The sequence below is a fragment of the Stenella coeruleoalba genome, assembly GCF_951394435.1.
Source record: "Stenella coeruleoalba genome assembly, chromosome: 7".
Taxonomy (NCBI): domain Eukaryota; kingdom Metazoa; phylum Chordata; class Mammalia; order Artiodactyla; family Delphinidae; genus Stenella; species Stenella coeruleoalba.
This window is the reverse complement of record NC_137153.1, coordinates 76,882,756-76,896,335: the sequence shown is the minus strand read 5'-3', so window position 1 is coordinate 76,896,335 and position 13,580 is coordinate 76,882,756. Positions and strand designations below refer to the sequence as shown.

At 37.4% G+C, this 13,580-nt stretch overlaps 1 protein-coding gene across 2 annotated transcripts in view; it reads left to right on the top strand.

Annotated features, from left to right (window-relative positions):
* Nucleotides 1-13,580, top strand: part of LOC307189672 (uncharacterized protein) — a 568,050-nt gene that overhangs the window by 483,402 nt on the left and 71,068 nt on the right. For both annotated transcript variants that reach the window (XM_079928006.1, XM_079928007.1), the window contains exon 10: nt 5,745-5,877. The gene's annotated coding sequence lies outside the window, so the exon portion shown is untranslated. The remainder of the gene's footprint in view (nt 1-5,744; nt 5,878-13,580) is intronic.

Genomic DNA, 13,580 nt, shown 5'->3' with positions numbered 1-13,580 from the left:
ATTATAAGATTTTTGCCAACACAAATCTGAACTATAGTCCTACATATCTGCACAAACTCAGAGCTTCTATAAAATACTTGAAGCTAAATAATCCATTTTAACAAGACATGTTTTATTTTATACTTATTATAAAAATGTGAGTATCAATCAAAAAAATAAATAAGAGTTTCTGCCTTTGCTGACTGAACACAATTTTACGTTGGTTATTTTACTGCTTTATAAATCATTAAAAGCTTTTGTCATTTCATTCTTTTTTTTTAATTTCTTTTTTTTGTTTTCCTTTTTTTATTTACATCTTTATTGGAGCATAATTGCTTTAAAATGGTGTGTTAGTTTCTGCTTTATAACAAAGTGAATCAGTTATACATATACATATGTTCCCATATTTCTTCTCTCTTGCGTCTCCCTGCCTCCCACCCTCCCTATCCCACCCCTCTAGGTGGTCACAAAGCACTGAGTTGATCTCCCTATGCTATGCGGCTCCTTCCCACTAGCTATCTATTTTACGTTTAGTAGTGTATATATGTCCATGCCACTCTCTTACTTTGTCACAGCTTACCCTTCCCCCTCCCCATATCCTCAAGTCCATTCTCTAGTAGGTCTGTGTCTTTATTCCGGTCTTACCCCTACGTTCTTCATGACATTTTTTTCCTTAAATTCCATATATATGTATTAGCATACGGTATTTGTCTTTCTCTTTCTGACTTCACTCTGTATGACAGACTCTAGGTACATCCACCTCATTACAAATAGCTCAATTTCATTTCTTTTTATAGCTGAGCAATATTCCATTGTACATATCTGCCACATCTTCTTTATCCATTCATCCGATGATGGACATTAGGTTGTTTCCATCTCCTGGCTATTGTAAATAGAGCTGCAATGAACATTTTGGTACATGACTTTTTGAATTATGGTTTTCTCAGGGTATATGCCCAGTAGTGGGATTGCTGGGTCATATGGTAGTTCTATTTGTAGTTTTTTATGAAACCTCCATACTGTTCTCCATAGTGGCTGTACCAATTCACATTCCCACCAGCCGTGCAAGAGGGTTCCCTTTTCTCCACACCCTCTCCAGCACTTATTGTTTCTAGATTTTTTGATGATGGCCATTCTGACTGGTGTGAGATGATATCTCATTGTACTTTAGATTTGCGTTTCTCTAATGATTAATGATGTTGAACATTCTTTCATGTGTTTGTTGGCCGTTTGTATATCTTCTTTGGAGAAATGTCTATTTAGGTCTTCTGCCGATTTTTGGATTGGGTTGTTTGATTTTTTGTTATTGAGTTGCATGAGCTGCTTGTAAATTTTGAAGATTAATTCTTTGTCAGTTGCTTCATTTGCAAATATATTCTCCCATTCTGAGGGTTGTCTTTTGGTCTTGTTTATGGTTTCCTTTGCTGTGCAAAAGCTTTGCAGTTTCATAAGGCCCCATTTGTTTATGTTTGTTTTTATTTCCATTTCTCTAGGAGGTGGGTCAAAAAGGATCTTGCTGTGATTTATGTCATAGAGTGTTCTGCCTGTGTTTTCCTCGAAGAGTTTGATAGTTTCTGGCCTTACATTTAGGTCTTTAATCCATTTTGAGCTTATTTTTGTGTATGGTGTTAGGGAGCGATCTAATCTCATACTTTGACATGTACCTGTCCAGTTTTCCCAGCACCACTTATTGAAGAGGCTGTCCTTTCTCCACTGTACATTCCTGCCTCCTTTATCAAAGATAAGGTGACCCTATGTGCGTGGGTTTATCTCTGGGCTTTCTGTCCTGTTCCATTTACCTATATTTCTGTTTCTGTGCCAGTACCATACTGTCTTGATTACTGTAGCTTTGTAGTATAGTCTGAAGTCAGGGAGCCTGATTCCTCCAGCTCCGTTTTTCGTTCTCAAGATTGCTTTGGCTATTCGGGGTCTTTTGTGTTTCCATACAAATTGTGAAATTTTTTGTTCTAGTTCTGTGAAAAATGCCAGTGGTAGTTTGATAGGGATTGCATTGAATCTGTAGATTGCTTTGGGTAGTACAGTCATTTTCACAATGTAGATTCTTCCAATCCAAGAACATGGTATATCTCTCCATCTATTTGTATCATCTTTAATTTCTTTCATCAGTGTCTTATAATTTTCTGCATACAGGTCTTTTGTCTCCTAAGGTAGGTTTATTCCTATTTTATTCTTTTTGTTGCAATGGTAAATGGGAGTGTTTTCTTGATTTCACTTTGAGATTTTTCATCATTAGTGTATAGGAATGCCAGAGATTTCTGTGCATTAATTTTGTATCCTGCTACTTTACCAAGTTCATTGATTAGCTCTAGTAGTTTTCTGGTAGCATCTTTAGGATCCTCTATGTATAGTATCATGTCATCTGCAAGCAGTGACAGCTTTATTTCTTCTTTTCCAATTTGGATTCCTTTTATTTCCTTTTCTTCTCTGATTGCTGTGGCTAAAACTTCCAAAACTATGTTGAATAAGAGTGATGAGAGTGGGCAACCTTGTCTTATTCCTGATCTTAGTGGAAATGCTTTCAGTTTTTCACCATTGAGGACAATGTTGGCTGTGGGTTTGTCATATATGGCCTTTATTATGTTGAGGAAAGTTCCCTCTATGCCTACTTTCTTCAGGGTTTTTATCATAAACGCATGTTGAATTTTGTTGAAAGCTTTCTCTGCATCTATTGAGTTGACCATATGGTTTTTCTCCTTCAGTTTGTTAATATGGTGTATCACATTGATTGATTTGCGTATATTGAAGAATCCTTGCATTCCTGGAATAAACCCCACTTGATCATGGGGTATGATCCTTTTAATGTGTTGTTGGATTCTGTTTGCTAGTATTTTGTTGAGGATTTTTGCATCTATGTTCATCAGTGATATTGGCCTGTAGTTTTCTTTTTTTGTGACCTCTCTGGATGGTTTTGGTGTCAGGGAGATGGTGGCCTCGTAGAATGTGTTTGGGAGTGTTCCTCCCTCTGCTGTATTTTGGAAGAGTTTGAGAAGGATAGGTGTTAGTTCTTCTTTAAATGTTGGATAGAATTCGCCTTGAAGCCATCTGGTCCTAGGCTTTTGTTTGTTGGAAGATTTTTAATCACAGTTTCAATTTCAGTGCTGTGATTGGTCTGTTCATATTTTCTATTTCTTCCTGATACTGTCTTGGCAGGTTGTGCATTTCTAAGAATTTGTCCATTTCTTCCAGGTTGTGCATTTTATTGGCATAGAGTTGCTTGTAGTAATCTCTCATGATCTTTTGTATTTCTGCAGTGTCAGTTGTTACTTCTCCTTTTTTATTTCTAATTCTATTGATTTGAGTCTTGTCCCTTTTTTCCTTGATGAGTCTGGCTAATGGTTTATCAATTTTGTTTATCTTCTCATTTTGCTTATCTTACTGTGTTTGGGGTCTCCTTTTTTGCAGGCTGCAGGTTCGTAGTTCCCATTGTTTTTGGTGTCTGTCCCCAGTGGCTAAAGTTGGTTCAGTGGGTTGTGTAGGCTTCCTGGTGGAGGGGACTAGTGCCTGTGTTCAGGTGGATGAGGCTGGATCTTGTGTTTCTGGTGGGCAGGTCCACGTCTGGTGGTGTGTTTTGGGGTGTCTGTGAACTTACTATGATTTTAGGCAGCCTCTCTGCTAATGGGTGGGGCTGTGTTCCTGTGTTGCTAGTTGTTTGGCATAGGATGTCCAGCACTGTAGCTTGCTGGTTGTTGATTGAAGCTGGGTGCTGGTGTTGAGATGGTGATCTCTGGGAGATTTTCGCCGTTTGATATTACGTGGAGCTGGGAGGTCTCTTGTGGACCATGTCCTGAAGTTGGCTCTCCCACCTCCGAGGCATAGCACTGACTCCTGGCTGCAGCACCAAGAGCCTTTCATCCACACGGCTCAGAATAAAAGGTAGAAAAAGTAGAAAGAAAGAAAGAAAGAGGATAAAAGAAAATAAAATAAAGTAAGGTAAAATAAAATAATTAAAATCGTTATTAAGAAAAAAAAATTTTTTTTAAGTAAAAAAAAAAAACGGATAGAACCCTAGGACAAATGGTGAAAGCAAAGCTATACAGACAAAATCTCACACAGAAGCATACACATACATACTCACAAAAAGAGGAAAAGGGGAAAAAACAATGAATCTTGCTCTCAATGTCCATCTCCTCAATATGGGATGATTCATTGTCTATTCAGGTATTCCACAGATGCAGGGTATATCAAGTTGATTGTGGAGCTTTAATCCGCTGCTCCTGAGGCTGCTGGGAGAGATTTCCCTTTGTGTTCTTTGTTCGCACAGCTCCCGTAGTTCAGCTTTGGATTTGACCCCACCTCTGCGTGTAGGTCGCCGGAGGGCGTCTGTTCTTTGCTCAGACAGGGCGGGGTTAAAGGAGCCGCTGATTTGGGGGCTTTGGCTCACTCAGCCCGGGGGGGAGGGAGGGGTGCGGAGTGCGGGGCGAGCCTGTGGCGGCAGAGGCCGGCATGACGTTGCACCAGCCTGAGGCACGCTGTTTGTTCTCCCGGGGGAGTTGTCCCTGGATCCCGGGATCCTGGCAGTGGCGGGCTGCACAGGCTCCCCGGAAGGTGGGTGTGGATAGTGACCTGTGCTCGCACACAGGCTTCTTGGTGGCCGCAGCAGCAGCCTTAGCGTCTCATGCCCGTCTCTGGGGTCCGCGCTTTTAGCCGCAGCTTGCGCCTGTCTCTGGAGCTCCTTTAAGCAGCGCTTTTAATCCCCTCTCCTCGTGCACCAGGAAATAAAGAGGGAAGAAAAAGTCTCTTGCCTCTTCGGCAGGTGCAGACTTTTCCCCGGACTCCCTCCCGGCCAGCTGTGGCGCATTAACCCCCTGCAGGCTGTGTTCACGCCGCCAACCCCAGTCCTCTCCCTGCGCTCCAACCGAAGCCCGAGCTTCAGTTCCCAGCCCCCGCCCGCCCCGGAGGGTGAGCAGACAAGCCTTTCTGGCTGGTGAGTGCCGGTCTGCCCGATCCTTTGTGCGGGAATCTCCCCGCTTTGCCTTCCACACCCCTGTTGCTGCGCTCTCCTCCGTGGCCCGGAAGCGTTCCCCCTCAACCACCCGCAGTCTCTGCCCACGAAGGGGCTTAATAATGTGTGGAAACCTTTCTTCCACGGCTCCCTCCCACTGGTGCAGGTCCCGTCCCTATTCTTTTGTCTCTGTTTTTTTCTTTTATCTTTTGCCCTACGCAGGTACGTGGGGAGTTTCTTGCCTTTTGGGAGGTCTGAGGTCTTCTGCCAGCGTTCAGTAGGTGTTCTGCAGTAGTTGTTCCACGTGTAGATGTATTTCTGATGTATCTGTGGGGAGGAAGGTGATCTCCGCGTCTCTTACTCTTCCGCCATCTTCCCCCTCTCTTATTTCATTCATTTTTGGCTAGAGAAAATTAGACATGATTTATGGAAATTTAAAATAAGGCAATGAGAAGTGGAAAGATAAAAACAAAATGTAATTAATTCACAGCTTAAAAATTCTGTCACCAAAAGGGGAAAAATATTTTGAGATTTTTTTCTCATAATTTCCAATATTGCCTACATAATCGGAATTTATCACATAATTAAATGTTATCTGGCTTTATCTTTGTCAACTCAGTGTTTATGCTTTTAATTTTTACTTAATTGGGTATGTTTTCCCATCTATTACAATAGATAAGTTACAAAGACATTTTTTAAGTCTTTTCTATCAAAGTTTGTTAAAGAAAATGCAAAAGTAATTCATACTAGCCGTGATTTTTTAAAACCCTAAAAAGAATGTTTTTATAATTTATCATTTCAGACTGAAGATTGAAGAGTAGCAAAGGATATTTTGTCATGTGTGATAGTAATGCACCTGATTTCTGAGTAAAACATGGCAATGTAAGGATATTCATTCTGTCAACAACAATGCAGAAGACTCATTTGATTCTCAGGTAAGGGAACAACATAATTTGTGCTAACCCTGGTTTATCACTTTTAGTGGGCTTCCAAAAGTCGATATTACATTGAGTGGTAAAAAGTCTCATTTGAATGAAAATGGATAACAAGTTTATTGTGAAAATATATAGTTGCAGTGTTTTGTAATCTTCCTAATATAAACAAGAACATTTGGTGAGAAGGTGTATATTAAAAATCCAGGGAAGATAGTATTTTTTAAAGTTAAACTGTCTCTTTATGTTCTCTGTTTTTATACCTTTAATTTGTTTGGATAACAAGGAAAGGCTGATGATAATTATCAGGTAGAGCAGAACCTGTCATAGGAAAGTAAATATGCCTAGCCTGAACTATATTGAAAGAGTGATGAGAATTTGCCTAGAGGCCTAGGAAGTAACTTGATTTTTTTTGTTTTGTTTTCTTTTCTAACCTTGGGGAATGATTCATGGGGAGAAAAGGGGAGGTGCAGAAACAGAATAGGGAAACATTGACAAACTAGTGTTAATGAAAAAATTAATCAGTTGATTTAAGAAAGAAATGGAAATTTTTATTTGAGCCAAATTTGAGGATTATAACCCGGGAAGAGTATCTCAGAAAGCTCTAAGAATTGCTCCACCCCTTAGAATTCAAGGCACAGTTATGTAAGTTTTTTGAGACAGAGGGCGGTACATCAAATGATGTATTACTGACAGTTTACGTAATCCAGATCTAAGTGTCATCGTGGTAGGTCATGTGACCCCTTACAAGATCAAGAAGGAATGCTATCTTTTCAGAAGTTGTCTTGTTGATGCTAGGAGAATGTTGCACTTTACGGTTGTGCAGGTCTTCCTGCTGCTGGGGGAGGTTTGGGCGATGCATAATACAGATACACAATGCACAGTGGGGGGAGAGAGGAGGCCAAAGGGCAGAGAAGAATTTTTTATGTTTAAATTTTTCTTGCCTTGTCATAAAATATGAATTTTACTTCACACCAGACAATTGAAGAGAGAGTAGAAGGGATCAAGTACTGTTTTACCATCTCAGTCACTAAGACCAGTAGCCTCACCTGATTACAATTTTCTGCTCTTTTCTTCTCTATCCCAAACTTACAAATGAGAAAACAAAGGCTCAGGGAGATGAAGTTAGTTTAGTAAGATTGTTTAATTTCTGCGTGGTAAAGATGTGTTTTTCATTATAGCTTGCCAAGCAATTTTTAATCTGACATGATAGTTATATGACAAAAAGTATTTATTTTCATGAAGAAGATACTTTTACCATGTAACATTTTAACTTCTAAAAATGTATTACTTACTTTGCTCTCTGATTTTAGAACTTCTAATTTTAACTGAATATAAAAAGAAAAATAGAAAAAGAATAACCATTTAAATGGACCTGTCAAACTATTACATGAATATGTACAATGTACCATGTTTCATGCATTATATTACAATGATATATAATTATGTCAGGTATAATTTATTATATTAAATAAGTTTGTCTATACAAAATGGTACCTGAAATCTGGGTCCATCTCTTGGTGGGTGTCGAGCCAAAAGATGCAACCAAGCCAAAGAGCAGGAAAAGGAAGAATTTATTACTTGCAGTAAGTAAGGAGAACACCAAGGATCTTTCCCAAAGCAGCATCTCCCCGAACTGCAAAATTCTGGAATTTTTAAGCTAAGTGTACATGCCTACTTATAAAGGGGCTTGGGCATTGTATGCATGTTCATGAAGGGGCTTGAGCAGAGAAAAATTCAGCATAGAATTGGGGCAAAGGTGGACAGAGTCCAAACTTCAGTTGACTGAAGTCAGAAATGGTCATCATCATTCTATCTTCCACCTGGTTGGGGGTCTTAGTTCCTGCAGAACTCAAAGATATATATCAGATTGTTATGTATACCCCTTGAGGAGGAACTAGGAATGTTTTTTCACTGAACTGTTGTTTCTCAACTGCTTTTCCTTTGTTCCTGCTTTCCCTCACTTCTCTTAAGATCATTAATTACTGAGACCCGTTCAAGGGCAAGCACTGTGGCCAAGCTTAGATCACAAAATGCCTTGAGCCAAAAATGGCTTCTCTTACGTCAAGAAAGCCCATGCGTGGTCTCTTTCTCTGGGGACCCACTACCCTGTCTGCTTACAATACCTCAAAGGGAAGAGGGTGAAATTAGAGTTTTAGATGCTGGATTCCTAGGGTGACTTTGAGAGAGACTGGTCAGATTGTGTAACCTAGGGAGTTGCTGGAACTGTTGGAGGTCTTTATCTTTAGGATTTATGAATCCATGTGGAATGATTGTTTATCAGTTTACCTGTGGTTTTTATCTAAACTAGAAGGGTCTAAATAAACCAGTGCTAAAAGAATGAGAGTTTAGATGATGTGTGATAAACATAATTTCCAGGATTTCCAGGAATTGGGCTACTGCCCACTTTTTAACCTTTATGGTCAGCCTTGGAACTGTCATGGCACCTGTGGGTGTGTCATTTAGCTGATGTGTTACAGTGAGCATATACTGAGGCTCAAGGTCTAATGGAAATTGACTCAACCACCATCTTGGACCTATTTGGTTCTAATCAGTTTATGTCATGTCCTTGGGCTATGTTATTCTTTTAAAGGTTGTGCCCTGCCCCTTCTCTCCTGTTTCAGTATCTCTTCCTCTTTTTATAAGCCCCCCATCTCTGTTGGATAGGGCCTCACTCTTATGATATTTAACCTTTATCACCTCCTCACATGCCCTGTCTCCAAATACAGTCATGTTGGGAGTTAAGACTTCAACACAGAAATTTGGAGGGGACACAGTTCAGCTGAGCACTAGTAAACCCCAAATAAATAATTTACTTTCAATAAAACATTATATTCTGTATAAAGAATACAAACGCTTTGTTACTTTTATCTCATGAAAAAATTAATCTACATAAGATGGAGGGAATTCCATTGTCTTCATAGTGCAGCCCTTTCCCTTTCCATTGAAAAGAGGTCGTCTATGAGGATAGTGAGAAATTCCTTGAACTGGACTGGTAAAATCTGCCTCTTCTCTGTTTCATTTCCACCTCTGACCTCTTCACAGATTATCTTGGTAGGATGCCTGATGGGGTTGGCTTTGAGTGATATGACCTTCAGTACTTCCTTAAATATGAACATAAAAAGGATCAGCTTCTAGCAGTTTAAAGTGAAGTCAAGCAAACTACCAAAAAAAAGACAGTTTAACTTAAAATTTTACTCAACAGTTTACTCAAAATTTCTAGGTTTTTTTTAAGGCTTACCACAGCCTAATTTAAATGAACAGATTCCTGCATTGTTCACTTTCAATTAGCTAATTATTGGCTAGAAACAAGTTTCCTGGCTTTCATCCCTTTTCAAATAATGTAAAAGCTCCAATATGAGAAGATATGAATGGCTTACTTAATTTCCAAAATCATTATTTCATTTATTTTATTCAGTATAGTTGGGCTTATTTTGAATAAGCTTAAAAATCTAGTTTATTGCTTTTACATGCAGCTGTATTTTTTAAAAAACTTAGTTTATGATGTGGTTTTATTAATTTGATTTTTAGTTTTCTTGTCATAAATAGGAATTCTCTAAATACTGATATATAATTTTTCTACTTGATCCAAAATAGGTTAAAACAAAACAAAACAACAGTCATCTTTTAATTTCCACTGCTATAACAAGGGGCATATTTTAATTTATGCTTTTTTTTTCTTTCTTGTAAGTGGAATTATTTCTTGTAATGTTTTAGCAAGGAACACGTTTCTCTCATCCATCACTTTCTTTTTCCTAATTGCAGGAGCCCATCCCAACCCCTTCCCTTTAGACAATCCTGATTAACAACTTAGTGTATGTCCATGTGTATTTTTCTCCACAGTTTAATAATCTTTATAGATCATATATAATAATATAATACTCATACACACATATTCAGAGTTGGGTTTTTCATACTGCTTTTACTTTTGTTTTTCATTACCCTGAGCAGTTCTGCCGTATATATCTTTATGTATAAGCTCTTACAAATTGTTTTTTGTTTGCTCGTTTGCTTGTTTTCTTGCCTCTACAGAATAGCTTTCTAGGAAGGGAATAGCTTTTTATTTTTTTTTTATTTTTTATTTTTTTTTTTGCGGTGCGCGGGCCTCACTGTTGTGGCCTCTACTGTTGCGGAGCACAGGCTCCAGACGCGCAGGCTCAGCGGCCATGGCTCACGGGTACAGCCGCTCCACGGCATGTGGGATCTTCCCGGACCGGGGCACGAACCTGTGTCCCCTGCATCGGCAGGCGGACTCTCAACCACTGCGCCACCAGGGAAGCCCGGGGAATAGCTTTTTAAAAATTAGTAGATATTATCAGATTCTCCTATTACATATCAATATAGAGAGTTCTGGAACAGAAGGCTAAAAAGGTAAATCGCATTACAGTTCAACGAGCAATCTAAGACAGTACCTTATACCGCATATCCATACCAGCATTAGGTTTTAGAGCATTTTAAAATGTTCTCGGGTTAAATCGTTGTTGTATTGAATTCTATTTCCCTGGTAATTAGTGAATTTCCTTTATCCCAAGTGTATTAGTCATTTGGATTTGCTTTTGGTACATTGTGTATTCATATCTTCTGTCCATTTTTATATTGTATGTTTTGTCTTTTTTCTTGTCAATTTGTAAAAACTCCTTGTGTGTTTCTGAAACTTGTTGCCTGCTATTTGCATTGCCATTTTTTTCAGATATATCATGTGTCTATTGATCTTGCATGTTATTTTGTTTTTGCCCTACAAATGGCTTAAATTTTATTTAGCAAAACTCTGAGTTTCTAGATACTCTAGGTTTCTAATATTATACATTAACTATCTAGGTTTTCTTGCAGTATTGTAAGAAAAGATTTGGCGTTTATATTCAACTAGTGTTAATTTTTGTAAATAGTGTGAGACAAGAGATCTGTTTTAAATTTTTTCCAGGTTGATACATTGCTGTTTCAGCACTGCTTCTTAAATAAATAGCCCATACTTTTTCTCATTGAATGCATCTATACAGTTGTATTAACTTCATTATTTTGTTAAGGTATTCAATATAATATAGCATCCAAAAACACAGTGTTTAAAGCTGTTTTTTCAAGAAGTATTTGTTTATTTAAGGTTGCTTGTCCTCTAACGTACTAATGCAAGTTGGTATGTGTGAAGATGGGATTCATAAATTCTCTCTCCTTGCCATGAGTACAATTCTTCTGAATTTGATGTGTATAGTAAACAAACTTAGTATTTCTACCAAGCCAGTATTTCAGCCCTTGTCAACCATAAAATCATTCATTTTCACAAGCATTTTAGTTATTTTTCTCACATATATACATATATGAGGATATATATCTTTATGCATATGTGTATATTATGTAAACATATACATTTTGGTATATTGGATTGACCAAAAAGTTCATTCAGGGTTGTACATGTTATGGAAAAACCCAAATGAACTTTTTGGCCAACCCAATATTTGTGTGCGTGTGTGTTAGATATACTGTGTCTCCCAAGACTAGGTACAAATGAGATTTGTGATGCTTTGACTCATATACAATATGTACTCCTACTAATTCTATGGGTAAAGCAGGAAGAAAGAACATTTAGGAAGGCTGTATGTGTCATACATTAAACCTTTGAATTTAGATATTTAGATAGTCTGGGTTTAGATCTATGTTGTGCTACTTAATGAGCTGTGTGATCTTAGGCTCCTTAACTGCATTACATCTAAATTTTCTCATCTGTAAAAAAGAGATAACAAGTATTGAATAAGTGTGCGTTAAAAATTTAATAAAATATCTGGCTTCTATTAGTTGTTCAATATATAGTATTTCCTTTTTCTCCCTTTTGTTCCAGAGTATATTCAGTAATCTACAAAATTAGAAGAAGGATATAACCCCAAATCTCTCTTCTACTTAACTCTTTCACTCTAAACAGTTGATTCTGTTTCTCTGTTTACTTGTTTTGTCCAAAGTGAGAAAGATCAAGAAATACATAGAAGGTCTGTGATTTGGTTTCATTACTACTTTAATGCATTTATACCTTTCAGTGTCTATTTCTCTTCTTTGCTTCCTGAGTACCCAGTCTCTACTTCTTCCCACCTGCCAATGGCAGCACTTTGGACTCTGGTCAAGCCCATTCTCATTTACTCCTCTCAAATTCCTCATGTCCTAATAGTTTCCTATGTGTTTTCGTATCAAAATGTAGGTTGATATATAATTTTACACTCATTTAAAATTTTCACAATCATCCTGAGAAGTAAGTATTATTATTATATCACTGTTACAAAAGAGACTATATGACTGGTCCAAGATCACCAAACCAAAAAATAGCAAAGCCAGGATATAAACAAAGACTTTCTGATTACAAATTACATGTACTTTCTGCTGTCCCTTATTCGTATATGACTATTCAGCATATGTCTGAGTTAAGATGATAATGATTAAGAATCAATTAATGCAGAATTTTCCAAAATTTAACTGATTTGAGTCAACATTTAATAGATTTATTTGGTTACAGAAATAAATGTGTGTGCATGAGTATAAATCAATTACTTTACATCTCAACAAATACTTTTAAGATGTTACCCCTAATAAAAAAAATTATATTTCAAAAAGAGGTCAAATAGGTTTAAATGTAGAAATATTTCAAATGGCACAAGACAGTGAGAAACTAGAGTAAAAACTATAGGTTAGAATTGCTATTTATGGAATAACACCTTTACCAGGGCCACCTATAGCTCTCAAAATGTCACTGGTCCTGGTAATTTGACATCTCAGATAGTCCCTCACTTTACGATTCCACGTACTCAAATATAAGATACTACATTTATTTTATACAGAATAGCATGCACCCTTCTATGGCAAAGTATCATGAAAATGCATATTTTTATTAGAGTTGCCAAATTTAGCAAATAAAAATACAGAGTGCCCAATTTAAATTTCAGAGAAACAACAAATATTATTTTTAATATAAGGATGTGCTGTGCAATATTTGGGACACACTTATAATAATGAGTATTCATTTTTTTATTTGAAATCAAATTTAACTGGGCATCTTATGCTTTATCTGGCAACTCCAATTTCTATATATCTATAGTAATAGCTAAAAACAATACTCATATTGATGTTCAAAACAGTAGCAACCACTAACATCTAAACAGGACCATCACATTGCAGAAACCTATTTTTTAAATTGTGGTAAAACACACATAACATGAAATTTATCATCTTAACCATTTTTAAGTATATAGTTCCGTAGTGTTAAGTATATTCACATTGTTGTACAATCAATCTCCAGAACCCTTCTCAACTTGCAAAACTGAAATTCTGTTCCCATTGAGCAACTCACCATTCCTGCCTTCATCCAGCCCCTGTCAACCACCTGTCTACTTTCTGTCTTTTATTTGATCACTTTAGGTACCTCATATAAGTGGAATCATACAGTATTTGCCTTTTTGTGACTAGCTTATTTCACTTAGCATAGTCTTCTCAGGGTTCATCCATGTTGTATTATGTGTCAGAATTTCCTGAGTTTTTAAAGGCTGAATAATATTCCATTTTTACTTATCCATTCATCTGTCGAGGAACACATGGGTTGCTTCCACTTTTTGGCTATTGTGGACATTGCTATAGGGTTGGTGTCTTAGTCCCTTCAGGCTGCTATAACAAAATGCCATAGACCCGGTAACCTAAAAACAACAAAAATATATTTTTCACAGTTCTGGAGGTGG